We start from the raw sequence: 24,395 nt of genomic DNA, 5'->3' as shown, positions 1-24,395 counted from the left end.
ATAGAGTGGAAGAAAGCCAAGAAGAAAATCAGCAGATAAAGTGAAGAGTCACTAGCACGCAGAGGCGCGGCGCATCCAAATGGAAACCATGGGATCGTCGCATTATGGATCGGGCGGCAGAGAGTAGTGGGAGACAAAGTTTGTAAGTATATTTTGGTTTTTAGTTTTTTAAAATTTATATTTCTTTCAATTCTTTGTATAATTTGTTCTAATACATTGTGTCTCATAATTATTTGTATATATCATAATTGTTTTGCAGACTACTATCATTGGTAGGATATCTACTCCTAGAGAGGTAGGTTACCATTGAGACCATAACCGCGCAGCCACATGGCTTAACTTCTATGAGGAGGGTCTCATCACTGAGGAGCAATACAACCGGGCTATGAGGATTCGACAGTCAGAGGAGGTATGTTTTTCTTACTTTCCTATTAAAAGTATAGCTAATTATAACTTTTTCTTTGCAATTGTACGTAAGCAACCTTGATCTTTTGTGTGTGTAGGCGAACCCCGATGTGGAGTATAGCGAGGAGGGGGATAGCGACGCTAGTAGCCATGGTGGTGCTAGCAAAGATGTTTCTTCTTCAGACTCGTAGAGGAGCACCATATCTCCTCTATGGCCTTGTTTCCTTGTATATCTATTATCCATCTTTGAGCTTACTGCTTGCGGCCATGCTTTAGGTCGCAAGTACTTAAACTCCCCATGTAAATGTGTTTTATATATAATGAATACATGGATTTTTGTTTTCAATTCTCGTGCCTTCAGATCCATTGTGTTTTCCCCAAATGCACAATTTGATGTATGGGAGGGGGCATTTCTAGTTTTTTTTTCCAATTCTGTGCTTCGCGTCTATTTGTGCATGTAAATTGCAGAAAACATGCGTCTATACTTACATCTAAAATGCAGAGTACACGTGCTATATAATTCAAATTAATAAAAAAAATTATTTTTTTTAATAAAAAAAATAAGATTTTTTGTTTTGCGTTCGCGTCTACTGGTGCTTGTAAAAGCGCGTCTATGAACGTGTCTATATGCTCCTCTAATTTTCCATGTAGACACGCTTATAGACGCATAAATGCTCACGTAGTGAATCCCGGAAGGTCCCCAAGAACAATGAACTCTACCTTTTTGCGCAAAAAACAATGTAAAAGCATGAACGACTTTAATGAAACGGCCGAAAAGGATAGGCATCCCCATCAACTTCTCGCACAAAGAATCCTCTTTGTGTATGAGCCCTGGTCATCTAAGTTTACGGAATCCACCGTAAAACCTCACGGAATCCACCGTGGCACAGAATCCACTGTGGAATATGCCTCCTGGCATCATACCCCCGGGGTGGGATAGCAATTGACCTCAATTGCTATTAGCTCAATGTGGAGCTAACAGAGTGGGGAAAGCATTTAAGTCTCTAGCGTGCATCCATTGTGCTTCCTCTATAGGATGGTTCTTAAATTTTACTAGATATCTAGAATACCTTCGACCAGTTCTAGCGGTCATGTAGTCAGTGTCTATGATGGCTTCTGGTTCAAGTATTTCAGTCTCTTCCTCTAATAAAGGTGGGTTTTCATAAACAGGGTGGATAGGTAATTGGCCTCTAAATGGTCTCAATAAACTAATGTGAAATGTATTATGAATTTTTAATGAAACGCCCGAAAAGGATAGGCGTCCCCATCAACTTCTCGCACAAAGAATCCTCTTTGTGTATGAGCCCCGGTCATCTAAGTTTATAGAATCCACCGTAAAACCTCACGGAATCCACCGTGGAATATGCCTCCTGGCATCACTGAAGCTCCATACAAAGAGGCTGTTTAGTGAGTGTGATTGTTGAATCTCAACAAACTTGATGTAGTGTGCTATCCAAGAGCTACCTTGATATGATGCAGCCTTGGTGGAGGTTCCTACAATAAGCATCATGTAGGTTTGCTATATAAATCTCTACTAGTCTCTTCAAATACTCAAGGAAGGTTGTGCCATAGTAGGCCTCACCATGGCTGTCCAGACTTCAATTACCATGCACTATTCATTTGTACGACTACAAGTGCATGAGAGTCGCACATATGCTCGTGCACCAACTAAGTTTAGCTAACTATGTATACTCCAAGCTACAAGTATTATCCACTTATTTCACTTTCTTATTGTCATATCCATTACCCTTCATTGTGTTGACTTGTATATTTCCAAAGATTCATTTCGAGCTGTAACAAGCATGGGTTGCACAATATCACATTCTTCCACAATTTCATCATGCATATTCACATTTACATATTCTACATCCAAAACATCCATTGAGACATTTGCATTTTCTTCAATTTCACCATTGCATACATTCATGTCAAGTACTGAGGTATCACCGAGGGTATCACTTCTAATATTTCCATGTACCGTACCGTAAATATTACTTCCCACACGCCGTGTAAACCCTGTACAAAGGGTATCTCTTGCATTGAAATTATTGACCGCGTAATGTGTGAGCCGCGCGCGTGAAATAGGGTCCTCCGCTTTGGTAAATCAAGACCGGGAGATCAAAACCGCAAGCCGCACGAAAACACCCTCTTGGGAGGGACAATTTTAATTGAATTAGTGCAAATTTTTTTTACTATTATCCCTTCCCCCAGCCGATGCATGGCTGGAGGAGAGGGAGTGTGGAGGGGGGGGATGGCCAAGTGAAGATTGCATGGGGAAGCTCTCCACGTGGGTGGAGACCCTCTTCCCCACCCCCCATTCCTATATAAACACCCCCATCAAGGGGGTGTGCTAAGGAGAGGAGACTGTGGAGGGAGGAAAGAAGGAAGGCCGTCGGGACGTGAGGGAGAGGGAGAAGCTGTGTGAAGGAAGGAAGGCCGCCACCGTGCTGGTCGCCGCCAGCACCGCCGCCAGTCCAGCCGCCAGCCGTTGCTACCGCCCAGTCCGTCCTGGCCGCCAGGCCGCTGTCGCTGCCGCCATCCGTCCGCCACAGCTGCCAGGCAGCTTCCACCCGCCACCACGCTGTTCACGATCTTTCCCCCCACGTGGTTCAGTGAAGCAAGAAGCTTCTTAGAAGCTTCTTTGGAAGCTTCTAAGAGGGGCCTCCTTAAAGGGCCTTCCCACCATTTTTCCAAAGGCCTTCCCAAAGACCCTTTCCCGCCACTTTTCCAAGAAGATCCATTAATACCCCTTCCCGGATTTTGGAAGAGGGGACCGTGAAGCCATAAAGACCCCGCATGACCCATCGAAAAGGTCCGCAAGAAGATTTTAAGCCGCTAGCCGTCCGAGGTTAAATTCCACGCCAATTCGAGTTTTCTTGAAGACTCCTAAGCTTCCGTCGCAAGCACCATCCCGAAGAGGAACCCTCCCGCATACAAGGATAAAGGCAGGGGTCGGAAGGCCGTATTCCGAGAGCCGTCACTCCGTGGACCACAAAGGCAAATCGGAAGTCGAATTTACGACTACGATGGCCCCAAAAAGATCGCAAGGTGCGACCGCGGAAGGCTCATCTCCGAATATACAAGTGGACATCACCCCGACTCCACAAGTCCAGGTTCTTCCGTGTTAATTCTGCATAAGGAAATGATTAGGCGCACTTAGCCCATAAAAGGAAATTGCATTTTTCGCTTAAATTTCAAAGCATATGAAAATTGGAAAGAAATACATCTCTTGAACGTTACGTAAGATTGAAATTGTCATGAATTTGAACGATTAGAAGGTTAGATGCATGTAGTTTTGGTACCGTTTCAAGGTAGTGAGTCTAAACCTAGGCAAAGAAATGGAATTTATAAGTGCATTATCTTCGTCCTAGACATGCTAGAAATAAGCGTATACTGCACATTAGGTAACATACTTCTCATAATGATTTCATAGGAAAAAGGTTAGCATCATAAGGTATCATTCGGAAAGAATTAATAGAGTACTAAAGTGTAAGTATGGACTTGTAAGTAGCTTGTAAGATGGAATAAATTATCACTAGTTTTGCATGAGTTAATCGACTACTTCGTAGCTAGGAGAATGATGTGTATTGTGTAGTTGTCATGCGAAAAATGACATCGTTAAGAGCTGCATTTAGGAGTCAAAGCATAGTATTCAAAAGTATGGACTACAAGTAGTAGGCATGATTAATTGGTAAATCCTAGTAGGACCTCGGGAAGTTAGCGTACAGATTAGCAAACATTTTACCTTACCAAGGAAAGATAAAGTTATCATGGACTATGTGTTGCGTGAAAACAATAAACCGCATGCTTACGCGTATTGGTGGAATTGTATCTATTGTTCTCCGTTAGATTTAGTTTACTACTTTAGAAAGATCATCCTTGTCGCAAGACAAGCATAATTGAATTGACTAAATAATCTAAACCACAAGGATTCGTGGGACATGATTGATTCAGTATGATAGGAATCCTAAGTGTTGACTAGGGTTTAGTACAATAATAATTCGACCTAGCTTTAGACGGAAACCGTGAATCTAAAGATCCTACACACGTTCACAAATTGTCAAAACAATTAGATGTTCATACATGAAATGATCTAAAGTTTTATCCTAAGGATCATGACGAAACTCCGACGGAGTTGCATATTTCTGGAACCATGGGCCAACCTAATTAGGAATGATTTGGAGGATGTCTAATCATCCTGTTACTCACTTTTGGAATAATTAGCAAGGAAAAGGAAAGTTGAGTACTTGCCTTGAAGCAAATGACCAGACTATAAACCAAAGCAACATGGCCGCTGGAACCTACCACAACTAAACACTAAAGTATGGGTAGGGTATGACCCTGACCCAAGAATGATCGGAATCTTGCCAAGTTGCAATTGATTCCGGAATGAATGCGGATTGCATTCGGAGGAAAGGAAGTCACTCCTTGACAGTTTGCCAGCCAAAAAGACCATTGGAATTTGTTTGTGTTTGTAACCATTAGAAAAGCACTGTTTGCATTGTTTGCTCAATGAACTAAAGGAGGAAAACATATCTAAATACTTCAGGTTGAAGCCTGAAGGGAGAGGCAGCTTCAGTTACCCCCGACTGCCTGCCTAACCCTAACCAAGGGGGTTGTGAACCGCGCCGGGAACGTGGACCGAACCCGCCGTGAGAGGTCTCTCCGTTGAGTTCTACTTGGAGCAGGAGGACGCTTGGGTGCCAGGGGGGGCTCTGGCTGTAAATCCCTCGCCCTCCCGGCCCTGCACAAGAGACTAACGTGACTCGGGATTGGATCTCGAGGCCCGCATACTAGTCTACGGGCGGAAACTTGGATTAGTAATCACTGAAGGATTACTGGATAGCCTTCGGGCGGATTATGAATGCGCCTACGGGCGGGAAACTCCTTGTATTTCAAAGATAAAATGATAAAATGATAATAAAGAAGTTGTTTGACATTGTTTTCTTTATGTCCTGTGATAAGATTACGTGAAGGAACCAGTGCTTAACAGGGTTAATCAAGGAAGCTGTTTGTATATGTCAAACTAATGTGGTAGGTAATTACATAACTAAAACAAACCGAGGAAAGTGCGGAGGATGGACCATGGGTCCGTCCTACGTATGGGTGGTCCCGGTTAGCCGGGAACTTTTCTCAAGATCTTCGATGGACAGAGGATGATCGTCATCACTAAAACAAGCAAGGAGAACAATGACTTGGAAGTACCGATTACCCGATTCAGGCTGTTTTAGGGGAACGGAATGGGACTATGCCTTTTGGCAGAGAGGTCGAGCCTTGCATCCCTCTCGTTTCCCATTCTCCTTGAACCAAGTGCAGCATGAATCCGCTTCAGACCAGGCGTTCTGCGTAAAGTAGTTCGATCAGGTCTGACGCTAGTCGCTGTTAGTAAATGACCAACAATTCCAGCCGATCCTAAGTGGGAACGGCCAGGACGCTTCCGTTACGTAGCAGACGCGGAAAGTCCTAGATGACAAAACCCGCAACATTCCATGGGAGTGCCGGGTGGAGTTTTCTAGACAACCTTTCCGATGGACTGCTAAGACGTGTCCTAGAGGGTTCCAGTGGACACGTTACAGTTGGTATCAGAGCCGACTTATAATGGAATTGTTTTCATAAGATTTCATTAGAAGTGAAGTAAAGAAATTGTTCCTATCCAAACATTTTCTCATCTTCAATACTGTCTTGCAGAATTACGAGGCGTGGAACAAGTTTTTGGTGTTCCGGATCATGTTCATGACTGCGATGCATTCTCCGCATTATAGGCAGAGAATTGGAATGATGAACATCTTGGAACAGATTTATAACCCATCACCTCTATATATAGAGCGAAGATGGACTGGGTCTTCAGGAATCTACTACATAGCTGCCCACCGGTTCGCTTATCTACAGACCAACTTGAAGAGGATCAAGTGGTTGGAAGATTTGAAAGTCGTGAAGCTGTTCATTTTTGTGGAAGCTCACGTGAATTCGACTTTGCATATTCAAGGTCGGAGGGTTGAATTAAACTCATATGTTTATGAGGAAGTAACCCGTGTAATTCCAGCTGATAGGATCAAGGTATTGGGACGCCATGGGAAGTATGGTTTCCAGCGGAAAGGATATCCCAAACTTCCGATGAATTATCGATTCCTAAAGATACATGACCCAAAACCCTACTACTACACAGTTCCTGTAGACAAATCCAATACTATATTGTTTTCCCCAAACTAAATGTAATGATTGGATTATCATCGCTCGAGTTGTTGTATGAGGCTACGCCATATAAATATAAATAAGGACTTCTTTTATCACTATCCGATTGTGCATCAAAGTTGTTGCAAAAAGTTAAGTTGCTTCATGAGTTACGAAATAGTTGAACTAAAGATAAGTTAATGTCAATTATCATATAATAATATTAAGAAAACTTTTACTCAGGCGCAACCCCAGGTACAAATTCCAAATTCACCCCCTACGGCAAGTACGACTGTGATCCAAGAGAAGAAGTTCCTCCTCAAACAGATTAAGCCACCCGAGTTTGACGGGAGAGGCAGATTCGTCCAGTCAGACGCTGAGATTTGGATTGAATCTATGGAGGACTACTTCGAAGCCGCTGGCACTGCACCTACCAATCAGGCCATGCTAGCCAAATTAAAACTCACCGGTGAAGCCAGACTTTGGTGGAAGCAATGGTGCAGGGATCAAGGAATTTCAGAGGGGTCTGTTACCTGGGAGAAGTTAAAGCAAGCCGTGCAAGGGAGATATTTGCCACCCGCATATCGTACACAAAAAATGAATGAGTTCTATGAGCTAAAACAGTTAGGACTCACGCTTGACGCATATTACTCTAAGTTTGTCTCACTCTTAAAGTATGCGCCACGAATGGATACGACACAGCAGGTGTCCAAATTTTACGCAGGCTTAAATCCACCTGTAAATACTCGTCTCGAATCTATGAGACCATCAGATCTTCAAGATGCACTCATTAGAGCAGCACCCATAATTCAGGAAGTGCAAGCTAAACCAAGGAGTATTAAGAACTGGACTTATAGCAACCCAAGCAGAGGAGCATTCAGACCTCAGGTTAAGAGAGTTCAAGGCCACAATCAGGGACAAAGGAAGAAAGCAAAGACAAATAACGTCAACAACTTTGTTCCTACTCATAGTAATGGCCGAAACCTCCGATGTTTCCATTGCAACGAACTTGGTCACCTCAGAAAGGAATGTCCCAAGCTTAGCGAGGGACACCGTCAAGGTACTGGCCGCGGGCAGGGAGCCGCCACCCGTGGTAGAGGAAGAGCTGCCTGCATTACCACTAGGCAAAGATGTAATGCGGAAGAAGAGGAAGACCTGACTATGGAAGCGGAATTCGAAAGAGCAACAGTCCATGCCGCTTTACACAAGAAGGGCCCGAATCGCCAGTTCTCGGTAATTCAAACGCCGTCGGACTATCAAGGTAAAGGGTTCAAAACCTTGATTGATTGTGGCAGTACACATTCCTTTATCTCACCAGCGTGTGCTAAGAGATTAGGAATAGCCACAGTAGAAGCACCTACCCTGCTTGTGGAATTGGCAAACGGTCGTGAGGTAACTTGTGCTAGGCAAACTGCTAAGGAGGAGTTCTATCTGGGAGGAAAGAAAACCTCAGTCAAATTCAGAGTCATGAACTTAGGCATCCATGAGTGTCTACTCGGGATGGATTGGCTTAAGCCCAATGACGCCCACATCCATTGTGGAAAGGGTCAAGTTTCCTTTCGAAACTCTGACAGAGAGTTTGTTACGACTCAAGGTGAGGCAGGAGTACCGAGAATCCAGCTAGCCAAGGTATCGCGGATCATAAAAGGGGTTAGGAAAGGATTACCTGTTTACTTGATCAAACTCAACAAGTTAGATCAAAAGCAAGAGGCTCATGAGGGACCCTCTTGGCTAAAGGAATATGCTGACGTATTCCCTGAGGAGTTAACTGAACTTCCACCTCCAAGAGAAGTTGATCATGAGATAAGGCTAATACCCGGAGCTGCGCCAATTGCAAAGAGACCTTATAGAATGTCCATTCCAGAGGCTATTGAGTTGAAGGAGCAACTCAAGCAACTGCTAGACCAAGGCTACATCAGGCCTAGCAATTCACCATGGGGAGCTCCAGTCCTATTCCAGAAAAAGAAAGATGGTACACTTCGACTATGTATTGATTACCGTGGGTTGAATCAATCAACAGTCAAGAACAAGTACCCTATTCCTAGAATAGATGAGCTTCTTGATCGCCTTCAAGGTGCAAAGATCTTCTCAAAAATTGATCTCAGGTCAGGCTACTATCAAATCAGGATCAAGGATGAGGATATTCCAAAAACGGCCTTCAATACGAGATATGGGCACTTTGAATTCTTGGTTATGTCATTCGGCCTTACAAATGCACCTGCCACTTTCAATAGGTTAATGCAGGATATTTCTAGGCCATATCTTAATGATTTCGTGCTTGTCTTCTTCGATGACATTTTAGTCTATTCTAAACAGGAAGAAGATCATGAACCCCAACTACGGATTGTGTTGGAGACAATGAGGTCTCATAAGCTGTATGCGAAAATGAAGAAGTGTGCATTCTTCAAACGGCAGATTGAATATCTAGGATTCATCATATCATCAGAAGAAATATCAGTAGATCCGGCCAAAGTCAGAGATGTGCTTGAATGGCCAATACCAGTATCTATCAAAGAGATACGTAGTTTTCTTGGCTTGACAGGATGGTATAGGATCTTTATCAAAAACTATGCTTTGATTGCAGCACCTCTTACCGACTTACTAAAGAAGCAGACTTCTATTACATGGTCAACTCCCGAGCAAAATAGCTTCGACCAATTGAAGCAATGTTTGGTATCAGCACCTATTCTGAGACTTCCTAATCTCAATAAGGAGTTCGAGGTAGTAACTAATGCTAGCATTCTTGCATTGGGGTGTGTTCTTATGCAGGAAGGTCATCCAGTAGCGTATTCTTCAAGGAAATTGAAGAGTCACGAAAAGAATTATGCCACTCATGACCTGGAGTTGTTAGCTGTCATCCATGCTCTAAAGCTTTGGAGACACTACTTGTTGGGAAACAAGTTCACTCTAGTAACCGATCATAAGAGTCTCAAATGGATTTTTACCCAGAACGAGCTCAACATGAGGCAACGTCGATGGATTGAAGTATTGGAGGAATATGATTTTGAAATCAAGTATCGACCAGGGAAAGAGAATGTGGTTGCCGATGCACTCAGTCGCAAGGCATTCCTAAACTCTCTAATCTTACAGAATCCATCAATGGCCAGATCTCTGGCTACAAAGGTATCTATGCCAAGCAACCCTATGCTCGAATTAGCTAGAGAGGAAGCATGCCATGACTTAGCCTACCAAGCAATGATAGAAGAAATATCTACCAAGGATCGGAATCCGAAGTTGCAGGCCAAGTATCATGAATTTTCTATTGACAATGGACTTATTTATTACAGAACAAGGCTATGTATACCAGCAAGCCAGTCACTTAAGCGGAAGATATTGTGGGAAGCACATGATTCCCCTTTCGCAGGACATCCCGGCTATGCAAAAACTCTTAATGCAGTCAGGAAGAGCTATTATTGAGAGAGGCTCAAAGGTGACGTCCTCAAATATGTCACCGAATGTTTGTCTTGCCAACGTATCAAGGCTGAACATGTCATGATGCCAGGAAAATTGCAACCACTTGACATTCCCCAAATGAAATGGGAATTCGTCAGTATGGATTTTATGGTAGGCTTACCCCAAGTCCAAGGAGGATACAACTCCATTATGGTTGTAGTTGACATGCTTACTAAGGTTGCACACCTGGTTCCGGTAAAGACAAACTATAAAGCTTCCGATATCGCAAGAGTGTTTATCAAAGAAATATTCAAGCTACATGGTTTACCTAGAAGGATCATTAGCGATCGAGATTCTCTTTTCACTTCTCACTTCTGGAGAGCTATCTTTGAAGCTATTGGGACTCAACTCTGTTTTAGCACTGCCTACCATCCCCAAACAGATGGAAAAACAGAGCGAGTAAATCAAATCATTGAGGATATTCTTAGGGCTTACTGCTGTCGAGAGCCAAAGAGATGGATTCAATACTTGCCATTAGTAGAATTTGCTTACAATGCTTCTTATCAGCAGAGCATTCAAATGACTCCTTTTCAGGCATTGTATGGTCATGATTGTCGAAGTCCTCTAAATTTTTCTGATCCTACCCTGAGAGTGGAAGCCTCAAGACAAATGTTGGAGGACATGGATGACCAAATAAGGTCAATAAGACAAGACATACAAGCAGCCAAAGATAGACAAAAGGCATATGCAGATTTGAAGCGCCAAGAGCGGATCTTCGGAGAAGGAGACATGGTCTTCATTCGAGTACGGCCGAAGAAGAGTTCTTTATCTCTAGGTAAATGCAAGAAGCTAAGTCCAAGGTATTGTGGTCCATATAAAATCCTCAAATGCCTAGGACCCAGTGCTTATAAATTACAACTTCCGGATAACCTAAAAGTTCACAATGTATTCCATATTAGTCTCTTGAAAAAGTATGTACCCAACCCAAATCATGTACTTGATGATCAACAAATTGTAATGCCTAGTCAAGGAATCCTTGAACTAAGGCCGGAAAAGATTTTAGATGTCAGGGAGAGACAGTTGAGATCTAGAACCTTGAGAGAATGCCTCGTCCAGTGGAAAGATTACCCCGAAGAGGATGCTACCTGGATGGATGAAAGCTCTCTCAATCTTCAATATCCCCAGTTTATCTCGAGATGAGGACATCTCGATTCTTCTAAGGGGGAGAGAATGTAATATTTCCATGTACCCTACCGTAAATATTACTTCCCACACGCCGTGTAAACCCTGTACAAAGGGTATCTCTTGCATTGAAATTATTGACCGCGTAATGTGTGAGCCGCGCGCGTGAAATAGGGTCCTCCGCTTTGGTAAATCAAGACCGGGAGATCAAAACCGCAAGCCACACGAAAACACCCTCTTGGGAGGGAGAATTTTAATTGAATTAGTGCAAATTTTTTTTACTATTATCCCTTCCCCCAGCCGATGCATGGCTGGAGGAGAGGGAGTGTGGAGGGGGGGGATGGCCAAGTGAAGATTGCATGGGGAAGCTCTCCACGTGGGTGGAGACCCTCTTCCCCACCCCCCATTCCTATATAAACACCCCCATCAAGGGGGTGTGCTAAGGAGAGGAGACTGTGGAGGGAGGAAAGAAGGAAGGCCGTCGGGACGTGAGGGAGAGGGAGAAGCCGTGTGAAGGAAGGAAGGCCGCCACCGTGCTGGTCGCCGCCAGCACCGCCGCCAGTCCAGCCGCCAGCCGTTGCTACCGCCCAGTCCGTCCTGGCCGCCAGGCCGCTGTCGCTGCCGCCATCCGTCCGCCACAGCTGCCAGGCAGCTTCCACCCGCCACCACGCTGTTCACGATCTTTCCCCCCACGTGGTTCAGTGAAGCAAGAAGCTTCTTAGAAGCTTCTTTGGAAGCTTCTAAGAGGGGCCTCCTTAAAGGGCCTTCCCACCATTTTTCCAAAGGCCTTCCCAAAGACCCTTTCCCGCCACTTTTCCAAGAAGATCCATTAATACCCCTTCCCGGATTTTGGAAGAGGGGACCGTGAAGCCATAAAGACCCCGCATGACCCATCAAAAAGGTCCGCAAGAAGATTTTAAGCCGCTAGCCGTCCGAGGTTAAATTCCGCGCCAATTCGAGTTTTCTTGAAGACTCCTAAGCTTCCGTCGCAAGCACCATCGCAAAGAGGAACCCTCCCGCATACAAGGATAAAGGCAGGGGTCGGAAGGCCGTATTCCGAGAGCCGTCACTCCGTGGACCACAAAGGCAAATCGGAAGTCGAATTTACGACTACGATGGCCCCAAAAAGATCGCAAGGTGCGACCGCGGAAGGCTCATCTCCGAATATACAAGTGGACATCACCCCGACTCCACAAGTCCAGGTTCTTCCGTGTTAATTCCGCATAAGGAAATGATTAGGCGCACTTAGCCCATAAAAGGAAATTGCATTTTTCGCTTAAATTTCAAAGCATATGAAAATTGGAAAGAAATACATCTCTTGAACGTTACGTAAGATTGAAATTGTCATGAATTTGAACGATTAGAAGGTTAGATGCATGTAGTTTTGGTACCGTTTCAAGGTAGTGAGTCTAAACCTAGGCAAAGAAATGGAATTTATAAGTGCATTATCTTCGTCCTAGACATGCTAGAAATAAGCGTATACTGCACATTAGGTAACATACTTCTCATAATGATTTCATAGGAAAAAGGTTAGCATCATAAGGTATCATTCGGAAAGAATTAATAGAGTACTAAAGTGTACGTATGGACTTGTAAGTAGCTTGTAAGATGGAATAAATTATCACTAGTTTTGCATGAGTTAATCGACTACTTCGTAGCTAGGAGAATGATGTGTATTGTGTAGTCGTCATGCGAAAAATGACATCGTTAAGAGCTGCATTTAGGAGTCAAAGCATAGTATTCAAAAGTATGGACTACAAGTAGTAGGCATGATTAATTGGTAAATCCTAGTAGGACCTAGGGAAGTTAGCGTACAAATTAGCAAACATTTTACCTTACCAAGGAAAGATAAAGTTATCATGGACTATGTGTTGCGTGAAAACAATAAACCGCATGCTTACGCGTATTGGTGGAATTGTATCTATTGTTCTCCGTTAGATTTAGTTTACTACTTTAGAAAGATCATCCTTGTCGCAAGACAAGCATAATTGAATTGACTAAATAATCTAAACCACAAGGATTCGTGGGACATGATTGATTCAGTATGATAGGAATCCTAAGTGTTGACTAGGGTTTAGTACAATAATAATTCGACCTAGCTATAGACGGAAACCGTGAATCTAAAGATCCTACACACGTTCACAAATTGTCGAAACAATTAGATGTTCATACATGAAATGATCTAAGGTTTTATCCTAAGGATCATGACGAAACTGCGACGGAGTTGCATATTTCTGGAACCATGGGCCAACCTAATTAGGAATGATTTGGAGGATGTCTAATCATCCTGTTACTCACTTTTGGAATAATTTTCCAAGGAAAAGGAAAGTTGAGTACTTGCCTTGAAGCAAATGACCAGACTATAAACCAAAGCGACATGGCTGCTGGAACCTACCACAACTAAACACTAAAGTATGGGTAGGGTATGACCCTAACCCAAGAATGATCGGAATCTTGCCAAGTTGCAATTGATTCCGGAACGAATGCGGATTGCATTCGGAGGAAAGGAAGTCACTCCTTGACAGTTTGCCAGCCACAAAGACCATTGGAATTTGTTTGTGTTTGTAACCATTAGAAAAGCACTGTTTGCATTGTTTGCTCAATGAACTAAAGGAGGAAAACATATCTAAATACTTCAGGTTGAAGCCTGAAGGGAGAGGCAGCTTCAGTTACCCCCGATTGCCTGCCTAACCCTAACCAAGGGGGTTGTGAACCGCGCCGGGAACGTGGACCGAACCCGCCGTGAGAGGTCTCTCCGTTGAGTTCTACTTGGAGCAGGAGGACGCTTGGGTGCCAGGGGGGGCTCTGGCTGTAAATCCCTCGCCCTCCCGGCCCTGCACAAGAGACTAACGTGACTCGGGATTGGATCTCGAGGCCCGCATACTAGTCTACGGGCGGAAACTTGGATTAGTAATCACCGAAGGATTACTGGATAGCCTTCGGGCGGATTATGAATGCGCCTACGGGCGGGAAACTCCTTGTATTTCAAAGATAAAAGGATAAAATGATAATAAAGAAGTTGTTTGACATTGTTTTCTTTATGTCCTGTGATAAGATTACGTGAAGGAACCAGTGCTTAACAGGGTTAATCAAGGAAGCTATTTGTATATGTCAAACTAATGTGGTAGGTAATTACATAACTAAAACAAACCGAGGAAAGTGCGGAGGATGGACCATGGGTCCGTCCTACGGATGGGTGGTCCCGGTTAGCCGGGAACTTTTCTCAAGATCTTCGATGGACAGAGGATGATCGTCATCACCAAAACAAGCAAGGAGAACAATGACTTGGAAGTACCGATTACCCGATTCAGACTGTTTTAGGGGAATGGAATGGGACTATGCCTTTTGGAAGAGAGGTCGAGCCTTGCATCCCTCTCGTTTCCCATTCTCCTTGAACCAAGTGCAGCATGAATCCGCTTCAGACCAGGCGTTCTGCGTAAAGTAGTTCGATCAGGTCTGACGCTAGTCGCTGTTAGTAAATGACCAACAATTCCAGCCGATCCTAAGTGGGAACGGCCAGGACGCTTCCGTTACGTGGCAGACGCGGAAAGTCCTAGATGACAAAACCCGCAACATTCCATGGGAGTGCCGGGTGGAGTTTTCTAGACAACCTTTCCGATGGACTGCTAAGACGTGTCCTAGAGGGTTCCAGTGGACACGTTACATCACTATACAAAAAATCATGTCCTTTGGTGATTTGTCACAATTCTCCGTGACCACCCACACAATAGGTGTATAAATTTTCTTTAGCCCAATCAAAGGCTGCAATTTAAATTCCAAGATTTCTTTCTTGGTTTTGTTGGGGGTAAAGGCACCTCTACCTAGCCGCCCATATATTACTACACTAACAATACCCATCGGTGCACACTTCAGGTGGCGAGCACCCGTCATTGTCACTTTATTCTTTATTTTTTTAGTGACAGTTTGAATAAAGGAAGGCCCAGTCACATATTTTGACTATTGGAGTTCCCATTTGTGTCTCTCTCTTCTTGCTCTTACTCTTCGCTATAGCTCACTTCGAAGCAAGCTTTCATCCTTCTCACCTTTAAACTGGTATTAGAGCACGATTTCTTGAGCATTCGAGCTTGGTCCATGACTCCTTCATCTTCCTATTGATTACCTACACTCATTGGGTTTCCTTCCCGGCAGCCATAACCGACTCTGTCAAGCTCTCGTCACTCCCCGGCTTTCTGAGCACCTACATCGCCCATTTGGGCACCCTCAAGGCATTCCTTCAGAGGTATTGAAGCATTCTTTTGAGTGTTTATTTTAGTTTTCAGGGTACAATAGTAAGGGATTGCAAAAAAAATCATTTTTTACTTCAACCCTCCCTTGGCACTCATTGGCAGCCTCATTTGGGCACTATACACTTGGTTTATACTTGGCATTTGATCTCGAGCCTTTGATGTGATTTACTTCACATTTGGGACTGTTATACATAGTTTATAGGCAGGCCAGAGCAATGCTACATTAGCATTTTATGTCTGGATCACTTTGGCATTGACATTTGATGCACGATTGTTGTCCCAAACGCTCCGCGAATGCTAGGGAAATGTATGCCTATGATGTGACATGATTTTAGCCATTACCTATTTTACATAGTCCACAAGCAGCCCAAAAAAGGTTAGCCCCCTATCATTACACTTTATACTTATACTATGTGGTCATTTGATGCCCGGTTGATTCCGAGTGGTCCTCGAATGTTTGGGAAATGTATGCCTATTGATTGGCCATCATTTCGGACTGATTTTCTTGCTAAAAATACTAAATTTTAACAATAAATATTTGCTTTAATAGAGTGGGCTGAAGCTATCTGACATGCCTTTGATTATGCCTATTGGTTTCGGGCTATGTCTTTGGGATATGCAATGAAGTATTGACCTTCGAGGTACGACATCAAGCTTGTCTTTGGTTTCGGATCTTCATTTGAGCTTGAGCTTGAGCTTGGCTTTGGAATGCATTTGATGCACCATCTTGGATGTAAATATGGCATGTATGTTACCTATGTCTGACTGGTCTTGACATGCTTGGCCTATGTCACTACTACATGCTAGTTACATTTTTTGGAGATGATTGCTACTAGAGCCTTGTCTTGGCTTGTGTTTGGATTCCTGGAACTTACTTGGGATATTTCTTGGCTTTCCAGAGTTGTATTTGGGATATAGTTGATGTCTATGGATGCTATAATTGGAGGCTACAGAGCCTATATGCTCATGATGTCTTATTGATGCTTGGTCTTGGATCTTTCATCACTGGTGCTATCATATGCCTTTCTTTAGCTTTTTGGCTTGATCCATATGGCTTTTATGCTAGTGGAAGCATCGTTGGATACTCCACAAACATTGAGCAAGTGGTTTATGCTATTGAGCTTTGAGTCTTCTGAGACTAGGATCTTCTTCACTTGGACGTTGCATGGTTGATATGCCGTGGTCCGCATACATGTACTTGGGATAATTTGGCTTTTCACTCCTTGAGCATACACCTCCTTGTGTCAGGTCTTGCCAGTGTTGTGTACACTTTGCCCTATTATACAGGGGGTGTACCGGCTTACTGAGACGGATTTGTTTGACATGCTTGGGTGTTTGCTCGATGTCCGTATGGCTATCACATATTGATTTATGCATACTTGATGCTAGTTATACTTTGATAGTCAGTGGTTGCCTTGATGCATTTATTTTGCCTATAGTTTGCTCTCATTGTAACTGGCTGTAATTTATTACAGTAAGCAGTTATGCATGGATTGAAGTTGAATTTTCATGCTAAATCATCCTGATTTTATGTACTTTTGATGATACTTGGTGGTGGGCAGCATCATTAGCTATTCGTTCATGGTCATTTTGCCTTCGTTTTGAGTTGTCTACACCATTTTGGACTATAGAGTATGGCATCTTCTTCCACTGATAGTGCTATCTTCAACATTAGTAAACTTGATGGTACGAATTATGCCTGTTGGTGGAAGAGCCAAGTTTGGTAGGTTTTGGTGCAAAAATCTTAGATCAAGCCACTAAGGATACATGGTGAGCAGCCTGAAACTGTGACTGATGACGAATGGGATGAGCTTTATGAGTTATGCAAGTCCACCCTCATCTTGTCTCTCACTGAACAGGTGCAGTACAATGGTGTTGAGGAAGCACAGAGTGCTTGGCAGCTTTGGGATAAAATTAAGAACCTTTATGACAAGAAAAGTCCAACAAATCAGATGTATTGACTGAAGCAACTTATGGACGTGCATGAAGGAGAATATGAGAATATGTGCTCATTTGAGTCAGTTCTATGCTATTCTCAAGAACTTGACTTCACAGGGAATTACCTTCAATGATGAGGTTACTCCATTGTTTTTGCTTGGGACTCTCAGTGAGTCATGGGATGTATTCCGCACAGCCTTATGTGCTCCTCCTACTCTTTCGAACTTGCCTGATGTAGAGAGTGGTCTTCTGTAGGAAGAGATAAGAACTTGGATGCCTCTCGTGTGTGGCATGCTTTGACTATTAGAGGTAGAGATGGTAATGATAAGAATGACCATGGGAATGGCCATGGTAAGACTCACATAAGTCTAGGTCTAAGTTGTGTGGTAAGTCGCACAACAAGTCGTGTGGGAGTAATGCTAATGTGACATGTCATCATTGTGACAAGAAGGGTCATATACAGCCATAGTGTCATGAGTTACACAATGAGAAGCGCAAAGGGAAGGGGAAAGACAAAGCACTTCCAAGCAAGCTTCGATCTTTCTCACCTTTCAAGTTTCATTATCTAAGTAAAGGGTATCAATATCATCATCAAGTTAGTAAGGGTTGCCATTAACGACAATCGCCATCCACAAAGACTTCTTGATGCAAGTCAAAGACATCCACATAAAAAATACCCATAGCTTGAACTATAGATCATAAAAATAACAATTTAATTGTGTGAAAGGCCCCTAAACTTTAGGGATAGGGTTTTGAAAAGTAATAATACTCTTCTTTTGCTACTTCTTCTTCTCCTTAACTTCGTATGAGCAACAACTTGCTAATTTTTTGCATGTTTTGTCATGATAATCTAATGAACTCTACTTGCCATGGTTACAATGCTCATCTAAGATGAAGAAGAAACTAATGTGAATGTGTTTGTTGTTGTCAATTGCTACTGCACTGGTTCTTTTCTCTGTCTATCATGAGATATACTATTGGAGCTTTTCCACTTTTTGTGCCTTTTCACTTGAGCTATGTGCATCTACTTGGGTGTTCTTTTGTTTAAGCTAATAATGCCACTTTTTGTGTAGATCCTATTGTTGCTTCTCTTCGAGATCATTAGCTGTTAACAAAATCAATAACGTTGCTTCATACATGAGGGACTTGGTTCACCTTCCTCTTTTGTTTCCATTTGCAAATTCTCTCCTACTATGCTTCATAATATTGCTTACTATGTTGGATTCTCAATGTGATCTTCATGGTTCACCACATCTGCCTTGTTGCTCCATACTGCAACTACTCTATATTCAAGTCTAGTGACTTGCTAGCACTAACCATGTGATTGGTTTGCTAACCTTTTCCCGTGCCATTAAGCTCCAATGGCTTGAGAACAAAGTTTTCAAGAAAACCACTCAACACTTCAAATTGCTTAAAGAGGATTATCTCGCCCTCTCAAAAGCATACCTGGCAAGAATATTCAACGTTGCTTTTTTTGCATGGCATGAGATTTATGCATGCGATGAGGATTATAATTGTCGTCGTCTGCTTGAAAGCCAATTGTAACTTCCATTATATAAGGGACCCATGCTTAGTCGATATCCATCACCAGCGTCAATCTAATCGAGTTGGTACATACACTACAACAAAAAGGCCTCTTAGACGCACTTTTAGATGCGATTTTTGAATATAGAGAAAATCTTACAGGTGCGTCTATCCACCCGTCTATTTGCGTGTCTACAGTCTCACGTCTATAATCGCATGTATAAAGGAATTTACACGCAAAAATAGACATGCAACAGACGCACATATATACGCGTGAAAACAAGCACATAAAAAACCAAAACTGTTATTTATTTAATTTATTCTGTGCATCTACCAACGTGTCTATCTGGCAAATTAGACGGGCATATAGACACGCCCGTAGATGCACTGTTACAAGCACTCATAGACGCAAACGGAAAACAAAAAATCTCCTTTTTTTAAAAAGATATTTAATTTCATTTTTAAATTTGAACTATCTAGCGCGTGCATGAGCACGTGTACTCTACATTTTAGGCGCGCTTATAAACGCGTGTTTTTTGCAATTTAGACGCGCAAAACAGAACTGAAAAAAAAAAACAGAGAGCATGCAACCACATGCTCTCTGGTTTTTTTCTTTTCCCCTCCCATACATCAGATTGAGCATTTGGGAAAAAGACAATGGATCTAAAAGCACGAGAATTGAAAATAAAAGTCCATGTATTCATTATAGATCAAAAGCATTTACATGGGGAGTTTAAGTGCTTGCGACCTAAAGCGTGGCCACAAGCAATAGGCTCAAAGATGGATAATACATATACAAGAAAACAAGGCCATAGAGGAGGTATGGTGCTCCTCTACGAATCTGAAGAAGAAACATCTTTGCTAGCACCACCATGGCTACTAGCGTCGCTATCCCCCTCCTTGCTATGCTCCACATCCGAGTTCGCCTACACACACAAAAGATCAAGATTGCTTACATAAACATGGTGGAGAAAAAGTTAGAATTAGCTATACTTTTAATAGGAAAGTAAGAAAAACATACCTCCTCTGGCTTGAATCCTCATAGCCTGGTTGTATTGGTCCTCAGTGATGAGACCCTCCTCATAGAAGTGAAGCCATGTGGCTGCGTGGTTATGGCCTCGATGGTAACCTACCTCTCTAGGAGTAGGTATCCTAGCAATGATAGTAGTCTGCAAAACAATCATGATATATACAAACAATTATGAGACACAATGTATTAGAACAAATTATATAAAGAATGGACAAAAATATAAATTTTAAAAAACTAGAAATCAAAATATACTTACAAACTTTGCCCCCCATGACTCTCTACTGCCTCATCCGTAATGCGACGATCCCATGGTTTCCATTGAGATCCGTCACGCCTTTGCGTGCTGGTGACTCTTCTACTTTCTTCTTGCCTTTCTTCCACTCTATGCGCTGGCACATAGGTGGTTGGCTATAGGCTCCATGCCCCTCCTCCTACCTCCGCAGTGAGTCCCTGGCGCGTGTTATGAGGTGGGATCTTTTGTTGTGAAGCAAATCCCTCACTTTTGTGTGTCCCCAATCATCCGAGAATCGCTGACCCTCAGGATTTGGGTACCTCGATTCTTTATATATGTACTGGATGTGAAGTGGTTTAAAGAAGTGGTAACAAATGGTGAGCATTGCACAATCAGGCATCATCCAAGTGGTTTTGTAATCATTGACTCTACAAAATTTCACCAAAACAAGAATGACACATTAGTACTACCTCAACAATGTGAGCATGTATATATGCAAAAGCTAAATTTTTAATATGTATACATGTGATACATATACACAATATAATAAGTATTTAAGTTTCTTGCTTTTGTTTTTCAAATACAGGTTGTGTATCATCCAATGGTAAATAATAACCGATGGTGGTATATCATCCCTATATCTAATCGTTCCAAACCAATATATGGTAATATTACCGACATGGAGATAGCAGATAACAATTCAACAATTAATGATGATGTACATGATGACACCATAATGGATGATATGCGTGATATAGTACAAGATGAACCTCACGAGGATGTTCAAGGAAACGCATAAGAAGACAATAATGTGATTGTCAATGATATTGATGAAGTTATTGAGCAATATAGCAACACATCTGATAGTGGGATAGACTTACTTGTTTCGTTACCTCTTGGTAACATAAACCTAGAAGTAGATAGTTTAGCAAGGGCTGGTCTCATTGAAGATGGATACTTAATTTGCTTAATGATTCAATGTGTATTCTTAATTCTATGTTTTTATCATGTGCACACGTGCATACTCAAGAATCAATAGTCAAGTTTAAAGCTAAATTGAATTTTCCATAGTAAAAAGGAAGTATTTTTTATCATCTTCAAGTAGAGAAATTACGAGATACATATTGCAATGCTTGCTACTAATTGTATAATAAGGTTTCTGTCGCTTGCCGCTAATTACTTATATCAGGCTTGTCAACTGGAAGAACTGCCATTCATTAGAAAGCAATGCAAAAATAATTATTAACTATAGTTTTTTAATTCAATGATTCAATGTGTATTCTTAATTCTATGGTTTTTATGACGCGCACATGTGCATACTCAAGAATCAATTTCAAGTGGTTAAATAATTATTAACTCTGGTTTTTTTATTATATTAAGTCCAATTTCAGGTGGTTAAATAATTGCGTGTCTGGAGGCGCATCTATATTGGCGTCTATTTACGAGGATATATAGACGCAAAATTCGCATCTATTTACACGCTCTTTTACACGCACATATAGACGCAATGATAGACGTGCCCGACTTTACGCGTTTATGCCTCGTTTCTGTTGTAGTGATACACCCAGCACTGAAGATAGTCATTGCCATCGACAATATGGTGACGAGCGCGAGGAGGATGTCGTCTTGGGTGATGCTCATCCTATGCATCATCCCAAGCCGTATTCTCGGTATGTATCCATGCGAGTGCTCTGATCTCTCTCTCTCTCTCTGGCCTTATTCATTAGTGTTCAGGCTCATCGTGCGATATTGGTATGCTCTCAGCGTGCCTTAGATTGCATTATCTGAGCTCTCACTGATTGACATGCTCTTTCTCTGATCGTGTTTCATGCAGGCCGCCCCTAATTGCAACAGCCAATCCGATGCATGCATTAGTGATGAGGACGAGGTCGTGCAATATGGTAAACGTGTAACTCTAGCTTTGGTATAATCTCCGTTCCATGCATGCGCACACGTACCGCTGTAATAATTATTGCTCCCTTACCTTCTGTTGAAGTAGCTAAAGTCGGACCTGTAGCTGGAGCTGTTGGCTGTGGAGGTGCATCTGGATCACCTGGTGCTAGTCATGGAGGCACAACTCGATCTATTGGCCCTGGAGCTCATGGCAGCATGGGTGCAGGAGCTGGTCACCATGGAGGAGTTGCTGCTGGTGGAGCCAAGCCTGGAGCTGCTGGAGCTCATGGGGGTGGCATGACTGGAGGAGTTGCTGGCGCTAGGCCGTCTGGCCTTGCAGGAGGAGCCCATGGCAGAGCCAGTGCTCATGGTGCAGGTGCAAGTTCAAGGTCTGGGTTAGCAAGAGCCACTAGCCGTGGAGCTGCTGGTGGCGCCGGAGCTCATGGTGGCATGAGTGCAGCCGGGGGACGACATGTAGGAGGAGCTGCTGGTGGAGCTACCTGGTCTGGAGCTGGAGTAGCTGGTCATGGCATGACCGGAGGAGCAGCTGGGGCTAGGCCCTCTGATATTGAAGGTGCAGCCCATGGAGGTGCCAGCACTGCTGGAGGAGCTGGAGCTACAGGACGTGGCATGGCTACAGGGGGGCACGGAGGAGTGACTGTAGGTGCTCGGTCTGGAGGAGCTGGCCATGGTGGAGCGGCAGCTACTAGTGGCGCTACAACTGGAGGTCATGGAGGTGGCATGGCCGGAGCTAGTGGTCATGGAGCAGGAGCCAGTGGAGGTAGGTCCGGACCTACCGGAGGCGGCATGGCTGCAGATAGCCATGGAGCCGGAGCGGCTGCGGGTGGCCACGAAGCTAGGTCCGGAGTTGCTGGAGGTAGAATGGCTGCGGGTGGCCACGGAGCTAGGCCCGGAGCTATCAGAGGCAGCATGGCTGTAGGTAGCCATGGAGTCGGAGTGACTGTGGATGGCCACGGAGCTAGGTCCGGAGCTGCTGGAGGAGGAATGGCTATGGGTGGCCACGGACCTATCGGAGGCGGCATGGCCATAGGTTGCCACGGAGGAGCAGGAGCAGTGGGTGGCCATGCTGGATTAGGCAGCATGAGCGCAGCTAGTGGCCATGGAGGAGCAGTAGCGGCAAGTGGCCATGGAGCTAGGTCCGCAATTGGAGGTGCCATGGCAAGAGGAGGCGGTCATGGAGGATCGGCAATGGGTGGTGGAGCTGGTATGGAACATATGTAGGTTCCTAGTCCTTAGCCTTGATTTGCCAATGGAGAGTATATTGTTTAATGAAAGAACCGTTTGTAACCACAATGCTGGCATTGTCTTTTGCCCGAGACTTCACATGGCCTTGTAATATTTTCAGCAGAAATATTACATTCTCTCCACCTTGGAGGAATCGAGATGTCCTCATCTCGAGATAAATTGGGGATATTGAGGGTTGAGAGTGCCTTCATCTATCCAAGTGGCATCCTCCTTAGGATAATATTTCCACTGGATGAGGCATTCTCTTAAGGTTCTGGATCTTAGTTGTCTCTCCCTAACATCTAAGATCCTGTCAGGCCGTAGTTCAAGGACTCCTTGACTAGGTATTACAACTTGTTGGTCATCAAGTACATGGTTAGGATTAGGTACATACTTCTTCAATAGGCTGATATGGACCTTCGTACTCGTCTTCTTCAACGACACTTTAGTCTATTCCAAAGAGGAAGAAGATCATAAACCCCAACTTCGGATTGTCCTTGAGACAATGAGAGTACATAAGCTCTATGCTAAGATGAAGAAGTGTACATTCTTCAAACGTCAGATTGAATATCTGGTCAGAGATGTGCTAGAATGGCCAATACCAACAACTGTCAAAGAAATACACAATTTTCTTGGATTGACAGGATGGTATAGGGTCTTCATAAAAAACTATGCTTTGATTGTAGCACCTTTGATAGACTTACTAAAGAATCAAATATCCATTGCATGGTCAACTGCCGAACAAACCAGCTTTGATAAATTGAAGCAAAGTTTGGTATCAACACAGATCCTAAAACTTCCAGACCTCAGTAAGGAGTTTGAAGTTGTAACTGATGCTAGCACGCTTGCCTTAGGATGTGTGCTCATGCAGGAAGGTCACCCTGTAGCATACTCTTCAAGGAAACTGAAGAGCCATGAGAAGAATTATGCTACCCATGATCTAGAACTGTTAGCTATCATCCATGCTCTAAAGCTTTGGAGGCACTACCTGTTGGGTAACAAGTTTACTCTAGTGAGACTGATCATAAAAGTCTCAAGTGGATCTTTACCCAGAACGAGCTCAACATGAGGCAACGTCGGTGGATTGAAGTGCTGGAGGAGTATGACTTTGAAATCAAGTACCGACCGGGGAAGG

Source organism: Lygodium microphyllum, chromosome 12 (genome assembly GCF_053477565.2).
Source record: "Lygodium microphyllum isolate KBCC chromosome 12, Lygodium_microphyllum_v1.1.10, whole genome shotgun sequence".
Taxonomy (NCBI): domain Eukaryota; kingdom Viridiplantae; phylum Streptophyta; class Polypodiopsida; order Schizaeales; family Lygodiaceae; genus Lygodium; species Lygodium microphyllum.
This window is presented reverse-complemented; position numbering follows the sequence as displayed.